This window comes from Anas acuta, chromosome 1 (genome assembly GCF_963932015.1).
Source record: "Anas acuta chromosome 1, bAnaAcu1.1, whole genome shotgun sequence".
NCBI lineage: Eukaryota > Metazoa > Chordata > Aves > Anseriformes > Anatidae > Anas > Anas acuta.
The window spans coordinates 140,750,609-140,763,400 of NC_088979.1; the positions used below are offsets into that span (position 1 = coordinate 140,750,609).

At 37.4% G+C, this 12,792-nt stretch overlaps 1 protein-coding gene across 45 annotated transcripts in view; it reads right to left on the reverse strand.

Moving 5' to 3' along the window:
- Positions 1-12,792, reverse strand: part of CACNA1C (calcium voltage-gated channel subunit alpha1 C) — a 475,965-nt gene that overhangs the window by 436,459 nt on the left and 26,714 nt on the right. The window lies entirely within an intron of this gene.

The following is a 12,792-nucleotide window of genomic DNA, read 5'->3' on the forward strand; positions in this document are numbered from 1 at the left end:
TGATGCTCTGAAAAGGGTTTAAGGCCTTCTGAAGGGGAAGCACGCTTAGTCCTCATCAGTCACATCCCTCACATCCAGCCCAAAGACGGGTATACACGTGAGAGAGAGATCTTAAAAAATTAAGAAATAATACTTCTTTCAGTATACATGCAAAGAGAATGATCTTAGTCCTTGCCTGATAAGGCAACCAAGAGACTTAGAGGTAGGATGGGTAGAGTAATGATCAGACACAAAGGTATCTCACACCAGCCTGCATCTGTGCTCTTGGACTTCCCCTGCACCTAGGTTGGAGAAGCCATCCAATGCACGTTTGGCCTTAGGCCAGCTGTGAAGCAGAGATACTGGTTCTCTGACCCACAAGAATGCTAGGAGGAGAATTGTTCTGCAATTGAGAACAATAAGAATAAGGGCCATATAAAGCACCAAGACAGAGATTTCTGAGAAATATCTATTTAAAGTTACAAAGTGTCAGAGATGATTTGTAGAGTCATGATGTTCACATGCAACAGGCCATTCCACACATGAGGAATTTTTTTTTGTTCTGTGTACAATGCAGCACTCCTTCCCTCTTAACCAGCCATATATAGAGCACACTAGGCACAACAGCTTCTTCAAAATCCAGCATCAGAAGCCACATCCATCTTCAGAACAGGAATTGCCCAAACAGGTTGTGGATAAAAACATCTTGAAGTGAAAAGGAAGAGCTCCTGTCTTGCTCATATTTAAAGCTGGGGCTAGAAGCTTTATGGAATGAATATGGAATGAATGGGATGAATACAAACAAGAACGTATAACAACTCTGCATTGAGCTGCTTTTATAACTTACAAAATTATTTGAAAGGCTCTTTTCAGCAGTCTCAGTGCTTTTAAAATGATCTAGGGTTTTCATTGGGCCTGCATAAGTTATGCAGGCTCCAAAATTGCAATATGTTCACTCTATTTTGGCAGTTGTGCCTGTTATTATAAAATAAGAAGGTAAATGATTCAAGAGTAGAAAAGAAGTGTATTTATCCCCAGAAATAGTGTTAAGGCTTACAATACAAATGTGAGTATTTCACATCTGAAGGGCCAGCTCAGAGAAACAGTACCAGAGATCTCCACTACCTTGCTGAACATGATCCCCCCCCCCGCCACACACACACACACAGGTTTAAGGTTTTGCACATCTAACAGAGATGGCTTCCCTGAAGAATCAGCACTTTCTTGCACTGAAAGTGATGGGATTCTTTGATCACCAGTATAAATAGATGGAATACGAACTCAGTGCAATCTTTCCAAAGACACTGACCTTCCTTTTTTCAAAATCACATTCACGTTTATGAGTGTGGATTTCTAAAAATATTATTTATCTGACAATTTTGTTTTAGTGGCTTAATTTTAATTGGAATGCAAGCAATTGGTAGTCTTGTCTAGGGGTATTTCAAAGTGCGATCAGGAAACTGGAGACCTTCTGAAACTACCAGCTAGCTAAAACAGGGAATTTCCTCTAGAAAAAAAAAAATAATAATAATATATATATATACACACACACGGGGATGGAAGAGAAAAGGAAGGTTTATGATCAAGATTTGTAGATGATTTCATTTCTTAAAGTCTGGAACAGGGCCATATGCACAGGATTTTTTGATGTTTTGTAGTCAGAAACATTGATTTTCAAAGGCAACTTGGAAAACCTAACTGTATCTTTCATATTGAAGTTTTAGTCATTAGCTTTTATATGTACATTAAAATGTCAACAAGCAACAACAAAATGTTTAAAGGAAAGTTTATCAGCATATTGGTATGGTCTAAGACCTAGTATTGGTAAACAACAGAAACTACTAAACCTAAGGGGGAATAAAGGAAAGAATAAAAACACTGGTAGCTGGATGGGAAAGTTGCTAATAATTAGAATAAATTCTCATTAGACACAGAAGAGGGGTAAGTAGAAAATAAGTAGAAATTGAGAATCTTTAGGTAGGTTTTGATTTTCTAGACTGCAGAAGGTTCTAGAAAATAAGTGGGATATCTAAAAGTAGGATTTTATTCAAATCATGTGAGCTATCTTAGTTTTCAGCTGTAACCCATACAGATGATTTCAGTAGGTTTTGGCAGTGGTGATTTTTTAATTCCAATTGCAGGAATGAAAGAAGTTGCCATTTATCATTGTAAATAGGTGATTAGTCTTTAATGATTACTGGGTAGCATTTAATGAATTCACGGACCAATTTGAAGTGTAGCAGCAAACAAATGCTTAAATACACTGAAACAACAGGAGACATTTATCCCAAGTAAAATGTACATGCATTGCGTTTCTCAGACTTGAGAATTTGTGACAGTTTTCATGACTCTGTAAGGTTAGATTCATTATGCCATGGTCATCACAGACATCTGGCCATAGCACTAATTAGTGACTAAGGCAGGTCTAACAGCTCCTCAGAATTTTGATACAGAAGTCATCCCTGCTCCTCAAAAACGGAAAAGGTCAGTTAGTAACTGTGCCATAAAAGCTTAAGGGAGAGGCTTGAATTTAACAAAGAGTGTTGTACTGCTTCTGCTTCGTAAAAGAGAAACACTGGGTCTATCCAGATTGGGATATATACAGATAGTAAGATTTAAACACAGCAGTTCATTATTAGCTATTAAAAATAAAAAATTAGATAAAGGAAAATAATTACCATCAATAATAGCCTAAATTCACCAGTTAAACAAAAGAAATGACCTAATAATGTCTACAACAGTATCTACAAACAAGAGATGTACTTTTAATCCAATCAGCCTACCCTTGGGCCAGAAAAAAAATTACCCTCAACAGTTTGAACGATATCTTAGATAATTGTCATTGCTTACACAACAAAGATTAGAATGTTACTATTTTCTTCACTTTCTAATGTAGTTCTACAAACTATGTATTCCTGGGTATTTTGTATCTTGTATTTTGTAACCAAGTACCACACATAAACTAAGATCTACGCAAATACAAAGGACTTTTTTTTTTTTTTGAAGGGGTGGATTATTCAAAGAGCAAATTTACACAAGCTGTTGAGGAATACTTCGCAGTGACTAGAAGGATTACAGGATGTTGGTGTTTTGAAATCGCTGTGGATCTAATTATTAAACAATGAAAACCACACAAAGTCAAAATAAGAAGGCAATGCAGAAATTGCATCTAGACAGTGCAACCAATTCCAAGTATAAGAGTTATAAACTGAGAGGGAAGGGAAGGGGGATTTAGGTGCAGGCTAAAACACCATGTTCCTTCTTTTTAGCATCAAAAGTAAATTTTTGGAACTCCTAAATCTTCTTTGTCAAACATAGAAAGTCATTGACAAACTCGCAGAAGGTAAGACTTGGGAATTCTGAAAAATTCTGGAGGATCTTCAATAGTCACTAATGAGATGAAATAGTCTATGTAGGAGATGTGCATGGTCTTATGTATCAGCTACAAGGAAAATGATTAGATTAGTCCATTAGTATAGTCAATTACTGTGATATTGACCTTACATACAATGTCAAGCAATTTATTTTGCACAATGGGTCTTTCTATTCTATACTGAAGGTCTGAATTTGTAAGTGAATGCAATTATACAGCAGTCTTTGTGGTATCCTTCTGTGTTTATTTCTTGTTTTGTTTTGTTTCCCCTCAAGATTGTTTCTTTCCAAAATGGAGACAATCATAACTCACCCAGAAATCAGTCTGTTTCAACTGCGACACCTTTAACTCATGTAATCTTGAACCTGGTCTAAAATAGGTATCTCCTACTGCAACCTGTTTAAATGATCAGTAATCACACTTAGATGAATAAAAATTTGGTGGTCAATTCAAATGTACACTAAGCTAAAGGTATCTCCCATATGCAGCCCTGTGAGATTTCAATCCCATTTTCCAGAATTGTATGGTTAGAGACTATAGCCAGTCCAGGGTTATTTCAGTACTACCTAAACCTTGCACTGAAGTGAGCAAAAGCCTTTCTTTGCAAACCATTCTTTAAAACAAAATTAGTTCCAATAGATTGCTCAGAAGAGCTCTCTTTATTTCCATAAAAATCATCATCAAAACACCACAAGCAAATGCAACACAGACCCTAATTGAATTGGTTAAATCATCAGCTATATAACTGTACATTTCATTATGGTTTCATCTTAACTAATTGTTCTCCTAGGACATCCAAAAGCTCATTTAGTGGGACTTTATTAAAGCATTACAGAAGTTCTGAAAGTGTAAAACGAAGTGTTTTAAAGTGTATCTTGCTGGAGAGATATTAAAGACATCCTGGAAAGGTTCCTGAACACTGCATAAATTAAATCCTCCCCAACAGCATGGATTTGGGCTTGCACAGAACAGTTATTCAAATGGATTTAATTTTACATCGATTGTGTGGCTATCACTGTTTATAAACGCCATGACTGCTGCAGTATATTCCAAATGCTTGTAGTAATGTGTAATGGGTGGTCTCCTGAATATATATGTACATGTATATCCTCCAAAGCTTCCCTAGCTCCGGTGAAACGCTAATGGAATAGAAGCAGTAAAATAGGTGGATTGCCAGGCAGCAAAGTTGAGAGCATTATTTGATTTGGGGAATAACACAGTTAGGTAGGTTTTGAATCAACATAGCATAAGAGATGTTTGTTATGTTTACAGTTTCTCAAAAAAAAAAAAAAAAGTCTGTAACTTTAGAAGCTGAGAAAAATGTTCTACTATTATTTAAACGATCCTTCCAGCATGCAAGCAGAAGAGTTTATTTATGTCTCCTCTTTCGTTTCTTCCCATCTTCACTAAAACATGTAGACAAACGAAGTGAAACAAATAAACAACTCTTCTCTAAAATCTTCACTCACTCACTAATTCCACATGGTCTGAAGGAAATATTTATATTTCCTTAATATAAATAGTTCAGAGTTCAGTTATTTTATAATGGCATCAGATGTGTACACTAGTTTGAGTTGCTTCTCAAGAGCTGCATGAGACCAAGAATGGCCAGGTTCCTAACACACACGCACAAAAGAAGGCAGTTTTATCTAAGAGCAGTGCTTTCCTTTTGAGAGTAAGCAACGAGTAGAGGAAGACCACTTTCTGCTGGAACTTAAATAGTAACAGAGTTTTACATGGGGTGAAACCCACTGCCTTCTCATCAGCTAATCAAGACTATGGTATTCTGCAAAGTATCAAAATAGGCAGGGTTCAGATTAGGCTACGTGAACAGCTATGGCTGCTGGAGCTATTACTCATAACAAAACCTTTTTCAGAGCACCATAGAATTTTTCAGTCCTTATTTAATTTCTTCTTTTAGACCTTGGGGAAAAAAAATATCTTTTTTCATAAGAAAAATAGAAAAAGAGAACGAAAAGATTGTGCCAATCATATATATAGCATGCACTTGTACATGCATTACCTCATTCCTTGCCTTTATCTCTCCTTCCCAGTCCATGCTCCTTCCCTTTCTACATTTTTTTTTAAATCAAAAAGAAATAGCAGTGTAAATTTTTTTTTTTTTTTTTTTTACATTTCTGTAAAAATAAATAAATAAATAAATAAAAATCAGACCTTGATCCTGATTTATATTTTTGAGCATTAAGCCAATAACCTGATAAGCATCACTACAGTCTATAGTTTACTATTGCATTCTTACAAATTGGAGGGGGAGGGAGTGTGCGTGGAATGTCTGGCTTAAAGTTGCACATGGAGTAAGTTGTGAAGAAAGCAGGAAAAAAGTCAAATTCCCCTTTTGTTCTCCTATTGCTTCCTTTCCATATGTCCTTTATATCCCATGCACTTGTGCTTTTATGAGGCAGTCTGAGTCTTCCAACTTCAGAAGGAGAACAACCAAGTGAAAGCAAGATGAAAATTTCAGGCCTAACTCCTGAATGACAAAAGCCCTGAAGAAATCTCCCTATCCATTTCCTTAATTTATTTTTCTAGATTTCCAGAGTAACACAGAGCCAGGCTCTTTACACTAGCCACAAGCGACAACAGTCATAAACTAAGACACAACATGGTCCAACCCAGCAGAAAGAAAACTATTTTTCACCCTGAGGACTGTCAGACACTGGACTCTCAGAGGGGCTGTAGCATCTCTATGCTTGAAAGTTTTCCAAAGACAACTGGATAAAACCCTGAGCAAGCTGGTTCTTTGGAAGGGAGCTTGGAGTAGGTGACCTCCCAAGGCCCCTTCCAACATGAACTGTTCTCCTTTTATTTAGTGAAGGTGGTAAAACTGCCTTTTTTTTTTTTTTAAAAAGGAGACACTGCTATTTTATCATGATTAGTACAAAGCATCTATTGGTTTGCTGTGATTCTGAAACAAGAACAAGTGAAACAAGGTTCATTCACTCTCAGCCGGACCTTACTATCTTCCTTTAGTCTGGAAGGTGCTTCTCTTACATCAAAGGAACAAAAGCATCAAGATCTCTGTTCCATCTGTATCATAATGCAGAAGTCTTGATCGTTCTGTTATTTAACTGAGCATCTGTTGGGCACAAATAGGGTGTGTTTGGTGGTTTGTTTTCTTTTTTCCCTTCCTTTTCAGTCTCCTAGGAGAGTCTCTTGTACAATTACTGTATCATCTGCTGCCATCTCCTGCAGAAACACAGCTTGAACTTTGGAGGAAGATGGAGTTATCAGTGCTCTGAACTTTCTATGAGTCAGTGCTGTCTGTCCATCCCAAAGGAAAAGCATCGCCTGCACGTTCCAGGCTGGTACAGTTTGAGGACATAGAAAATGAGTAGTTAAATGCTACGGGACTGCTACGTCCCTTTGATTCCATTTGTCTTCCATTCAAGTCTGTAGTGCTTATGGCAATATCTGCCACGCACAACAGGGGCTGCTGGTTTTCCCTGCAGCCTGAGGAAGGAGCACTTATCAGCACGAGCACAACAGCGAAGCTTACGCAGTCTATAACGGAGCAAATCCACAGTACACGGAATGCACAAAGAGTACCTGATTTAATAAGACATGTGACTGTTGTTCTAACATGAGCAGGCGTAGACTGGTGCCCAAGGGATGGACTGACAGATTTCACAGTTTGTACATCTGTATTTAGCAGCACATTACTGTACTGCTGCTTTGCAGCCTGACTGATGTCTAGAAGTGAAAGACGCCAATTAGTTGAAGAAGGAAGAAGCTAGAAAGGAAATTTTGCTCTCAAAATCGGTGGATAGAAAAAGAGTACTAAAGAAAAAACCCTGTATGACCTAGTGACCCAAAGACATGGCAGTAAGATCATCCTGACCACAGACAGAAATGACTGTCTACTTACATCAATCTTCCCTTTTATGCTACTCTAGGGTATCAGATAACTTCAGTTTACCAGAAATAGCTCTACAGAAATAGGTCTATAACCATACATAAACATTTTTTTCTTCTGTGCTACTCTAGTTTTCAAAAATCACTTTTAAACCATGTCGCTATTTTTAAGCTAGATTTCTGCAGCTTAACTGGCCTAACACATCAAAACAAGGAAGTCGTCAAGAGACTTCCAACGATGGAAGTGGGCTGGTGGTCAAGCCTGATTGTTCACTGAAAGCAACACCATGCCTGGACTCTCACGCAGGAAGAACACTTGGCTTAAACATGTTCAATTTATTCTCCAATAAAATATTTGCAAAATAACAATCAGGATCCGCATTTGTTCCCCAACCCCTTGGAAATGCATGTACTTTTCAATGGAACTAAATAAATGCTTGCCAAGAGCAAACCTATTTCCAGGGAAGCTGTCAAGTGTGACAAGAGCTCACACAAAATGACACTGATGTAGGTCTATCAGTTCTACCAAGTGACTCCCAGCTTACTTTATTATAAATGAGATCAGGATCCTTTTTAGTCATCAATGGAAGCAAAATCTAACCCATGAAGATGCATCTGCACTTCAGTATTCAGCAAAATGGAAGTGATGAATCACACTTCTGCCCTAAGACTGACACAAAGGAGCAATCAGCTTGAGCTGATGTTCTGGCACTAGTAAGAACATACTCGTGATTCCCCATGTTGTTGGTTTCTCATTCTTGCAGATGAAATTCCCATCAACTGCAGCAGCATCACATACAGTCACTAATAATATTCTCAATGCCTTGCATCCAAAAAAACTTCAAAGCATGCAAAAAAGATGTTTAGCATCATTTTACTAGTTATAAAGATAGAACTGACGCTTGAGTTAAAGCTTCCTTTTGAATTAATACCGCATGGTACTTTGAGACTGGAAGTGAAAATGTCTTGTGAAGTTCTTTAGCTATTGCAAAAATTTAGTCAGAATATAATTATGAAAACAGGAAATCAGGCTGGTCCTCTAAACTTCACTAAAAAGTTCAGTGAGATCTATGATGACCATAAATTGAGCTATCAGATGTATGGGACAGTTGAAAGGTAGCACATTAGGCAGCACAGAGAAAACCAAAGCATATAGGTCTGTTGGCTCAGTACTTATTCCAGGAGAAGAATGCAACCTGCTCACTAGCTTCACTGCACCTGGTATCACCCTAAATCCAACTTAAAGTCTTACCTGATCAATAAGTCTCAACTGCTTATTTTCCAAGAGTACAATTCCAGGTAATACAGCAAGCAGAGAAACAAAAAGCTGGACCACTCTAGAGTGGAAAACCAAATCATAATGCCTATATAGTATTTTAACTCCTTAAAGCATTGCAAGGCATTGGCTAATTAATTTACAGCATCTATGAAGACAGTGAATAAGACCTTGTTCTTCATGTTCAGATTCAACCAGACTAAATTGCAGGGATCATGGAAAAATTGCTTATAATAAGACCATAAGTACGATGGTAAGATCAAACGTGTTTTCAAAGAAAGCCAGGGTACCAGTTCAATTATGTGTTAGGAAATGAACAGATAAGAGTACTGCTAGGCAGCCACCTACTCATCTGCTAACATTTCTCTCTGTGTCCATAAGTTACCTCTGAGAATAAATGTTAAATGGACCCTCACAGAAGAGGGTCATTCATTTCTTCAATTCTGTAGTTTAAAAAGAGACAAACACTTGGGTGTTTGTTTTTTTGTTTTGTGTTTTTTTTAAAAAAAAAAAATTCTGCATTTAACTAATTTTTGTTCTTTATACACTTAGTGCTCCAGCATACAACAAATATTCTCTTCTCGCTTAATCAAACAATCCTGTTAGAAATATTAAGTCTTTCAGAGACAAAATGAATGGCAGACCACGGGGATTCAAGAGTAAGGGGTAAAAGGTAAGTCACAGTTGTAATTCCAATTAATTTGCTGTTTCCTGTCAGCAGTGACTAAAGAATACAGGCCATCATTTCCAAGCTGGTGGGGCCAGATGGTGTGATGTGATCAGATAATATTAATGGTTGCATGCTGCCTTCTCTTGACTAGTCAAAAACGTTGCGCCTCACTCTTTTTGAGGATAGGGCTGCAGAGCCAAGGAGCTCTGTCATTCTAAGGAAAACTGACACAGGAATTTCTCTGTATTCAGATAGGCTTTGGTGTCCATCCTTGGTACCTGAAGTTTTAGAAACATTCTTTCCTTCAGAATTTTTCTGATCATGCTATCATAATACTGGGAATACTTTCAAATACTGAAGAGAGCGGAGCAAAAACCCTCTTCAAAACAGATTCCAATTTAAATTTTTTATTCGGGGCTGTGGGTCTTTGCTCCAAGGGCTCTTCCCTTCTATACTGCAAAATACGCTCTAAGGCAGTGTTTGGAAAGCCAATGCAGAACTCACAACAAGTCATCTACTTCACTCCCCATCACGATTTGACACTTCACAAAGGATGAGGAGTTTCTTTCATTGCACTGGAAATAACCACAGTATGTTACGTTCTTCGCCTGATCCTTGAAAGAGAAACACCGGATTCTTTTCAACTCTTTCAGTCCCATCAGCATCTGACTGCTTCAGTCAGGAAGCATTTCTAATACCCTGACTCAGCAGCACCTTATGCTATGAAGCCTTCACACACATCTGGATTGCAGCACACTAATCATGGGTAGCTACAAAGCCTCAACACATCTGGATTGAACTACGCTAATAATGGATAATTGTGGGAAAATGAAAAAACTCCTGTTGGAGTATAAGCCTTGCTCATCACATCTGCTGCATGTGAAGAATATACCAAGGTTCGGACCTTTGTTCCTGTCATCACTTACTGAACATCGGCTCTCATGAACAGCAACCCAAAGTTGGATACCTTTTTGATCCTAGAGCTCTATCTTAAAATGGATTGGGCCAATCCCTCAGTGCTTAGCAATTATTCTTTTAAAACATTAATCAACTTAAGTAGTGACTTCAAATCTATGACGACTTCAGGATTTCTCGTGTTATTTTCCATTCTCAAAATCTATCCTTAATATTGAAAGCCCATGTAAACAACTCCTACAGGCAATCAAGGAAATTTTTGATCTTAAATAATACAGTTTTTAATTTTGATCTATTTCCAAGACATATTTTCTTCTTAATTTAGAGCACTTTATTGGTGGTAGATGGCAATGCCATCTGCCCATAGTAAGCAATATTATTTTTCTAATATCACTTCCCTATGTTTTAATTTGAAAGATTTAATATCTACGGTATATGTTCTGATACTCTGCATATTTTCTTCTTTTGTAAACACTAAGTCAACAATTTGAACAATTTGTCTTTTTAATCTGTAACTGTAAAACACAATCAAAAATGTATACAGATTTTATAACGATTAAAAAGAATCACATATCTTTGTACTTTTATATATATATATATATATATATATATATATATAAATATATAAAGGATATATATATATCCTTTAGCAACAAAAACACTCCAAAACCTAGACTAGAAGAAAATATTTTTAACTAAATTACATTATCAAATTTCATGCAATTTCTATTAATAATATCAAGGAAAATCTGGTTTTGTTTTTCATACTGAAGTGGTACATCTGATCTTCTCAGGCACAAACGCTATTTTTAAATAAAAACTGCTTCTATAAATATTTCAGCTTTAAACACCCATAACTCAGTTTCTTTTTTTTTTTTTTTTGAGGTCTATAACTGCAGCAGAGCCTTTGAGAGGTTAAACATCTACAAAAAAGACGAACATCCACATAATGACCGCTAGTAGCATTTCCCTCTGTTCAAAGCAGACTGTCCATAATTCAGAGGACAAGACAAGGTCACTAATAAACATCAGTGAACTGTGCCTGCTTTTGCAAGTTTCACATAAAAATCGTGCATCCCTAAAAACACAAAGCAGACATAATAGATTGGTTTAATTCACATCAGAGCACACATAAACACAAGAAACTAATCATCTTTCGATTGCAACAGGCTCTGACTCAATTATTTTGCAACACTAGCAGCCCCATCCTTTGTATAGGGTTAAAAGAAGGGAAAAGAGTTGTTTTGTAACCTAAAACAATTAGAACTAGTGCCAAAGACTAATTCAGCTTCTTTCAGACAAAAGTAAAGACTGTGTTTTGCCTGTCATGGTCTGCACAGCTGGCAAAACTGAACATGGAAAAAATAAAAATTCACATCATGAACACATCACCAATCAAATTATCATCTCCCACGGGAAATCACACAGGTAAGAAGGGTGGGACTAAGTTTTTATTCTAAATTTATTTTTATTCTGAACATTATTTTGAACGTTATAATTTTTTTATTCTGAATGTTACATGTGATTCCTGAATAGGCTGAGGGGACCACTTCCAGCACAGCTGTGTCACAGAATACTGGATAAAAAAAAAAAACACACACTCCATGTTCCCTTAAGTAAGCCATCTTCAGCTCTGAAAGGAGAAAAACAAAAACAGCAACAACAAACAAACAGGAAAAAAATTAACAACAGCAACAAACAAAAAGCAATGCCAAGCAAACTGAACCATGAGTTAAAAGCTGAAATGCTGGGGGGAAATACTGGGTACTCACAAATTTACTCGGTATAATCTTGGCCTACGAAGCGCCAACACATGGAAGTTCCTTACAAGTAGTACAGAGAAGGTACTCCTGAATCATTTACTCGATTAAAAACAGAGCAGCGAGGCAGTGGAGCGTGGTCATCCTTAATACCCAAGTGACAACTACCGCTAAGTAATCAGAGAAAGATCAATGACCTCTGAATTACTTAAGACCTTCATTACTACAGACACCTCCTCTTGTTTTGTAGCTTACCAAACACATGGAAACTGCTGAAGTTCCAGAGGATAAGCCAGAGTATATCTTACAATATAGTCACTGCATTTGAATAAAAGATGTACTACACATCCCTCCTCTTTCCAAAAAGAAGAAAGAATGTTCAATGGATTTTATTTTTGTGTTTCTTCAGTACTTGACGCTATTTAAAGTACCATGACGTTTGCATCTTCTGTATACTTTCTTCTTAGGCTTTCATTTTTACCTCTACTTAGCTTTCTGGGTTCAAAGCACATTCAAAGGACCCTGAAGAAAGGACAACTTCTTCCTTAAATATTGGTTTCAAGACACACCTTGACTTAGCTACTGCCATGTCCTCCATCCTCTCCTCCCCAGCCAGCGCACAGATGCACTGAGGATGTTTGGGCCACCACCTCTGCACCTTTCTCCTCCCTCTGTGAGGCAGAGTGGAAGTTGGTATCCTCTGGGATAAGCTGGGAAACACAGACTGCTCGCTGCAGGGTAATTTTAATATTGAAACGTGCAGAAATGGGAACAAGAACCACTCAATGTCTCCTCTCTAACTGCATCTCTGCCTAGGTACACCCCCAAGCTTTTCAGCCTCTTGTAACACTGAACCAAGTCAACTTCTCTCTCTCTGCTGTGCTCTGCATTCCTCACCCCAGCTATTTGGATAAACAGTGACAGGGGAAAGCTCCATGCAGGTAGG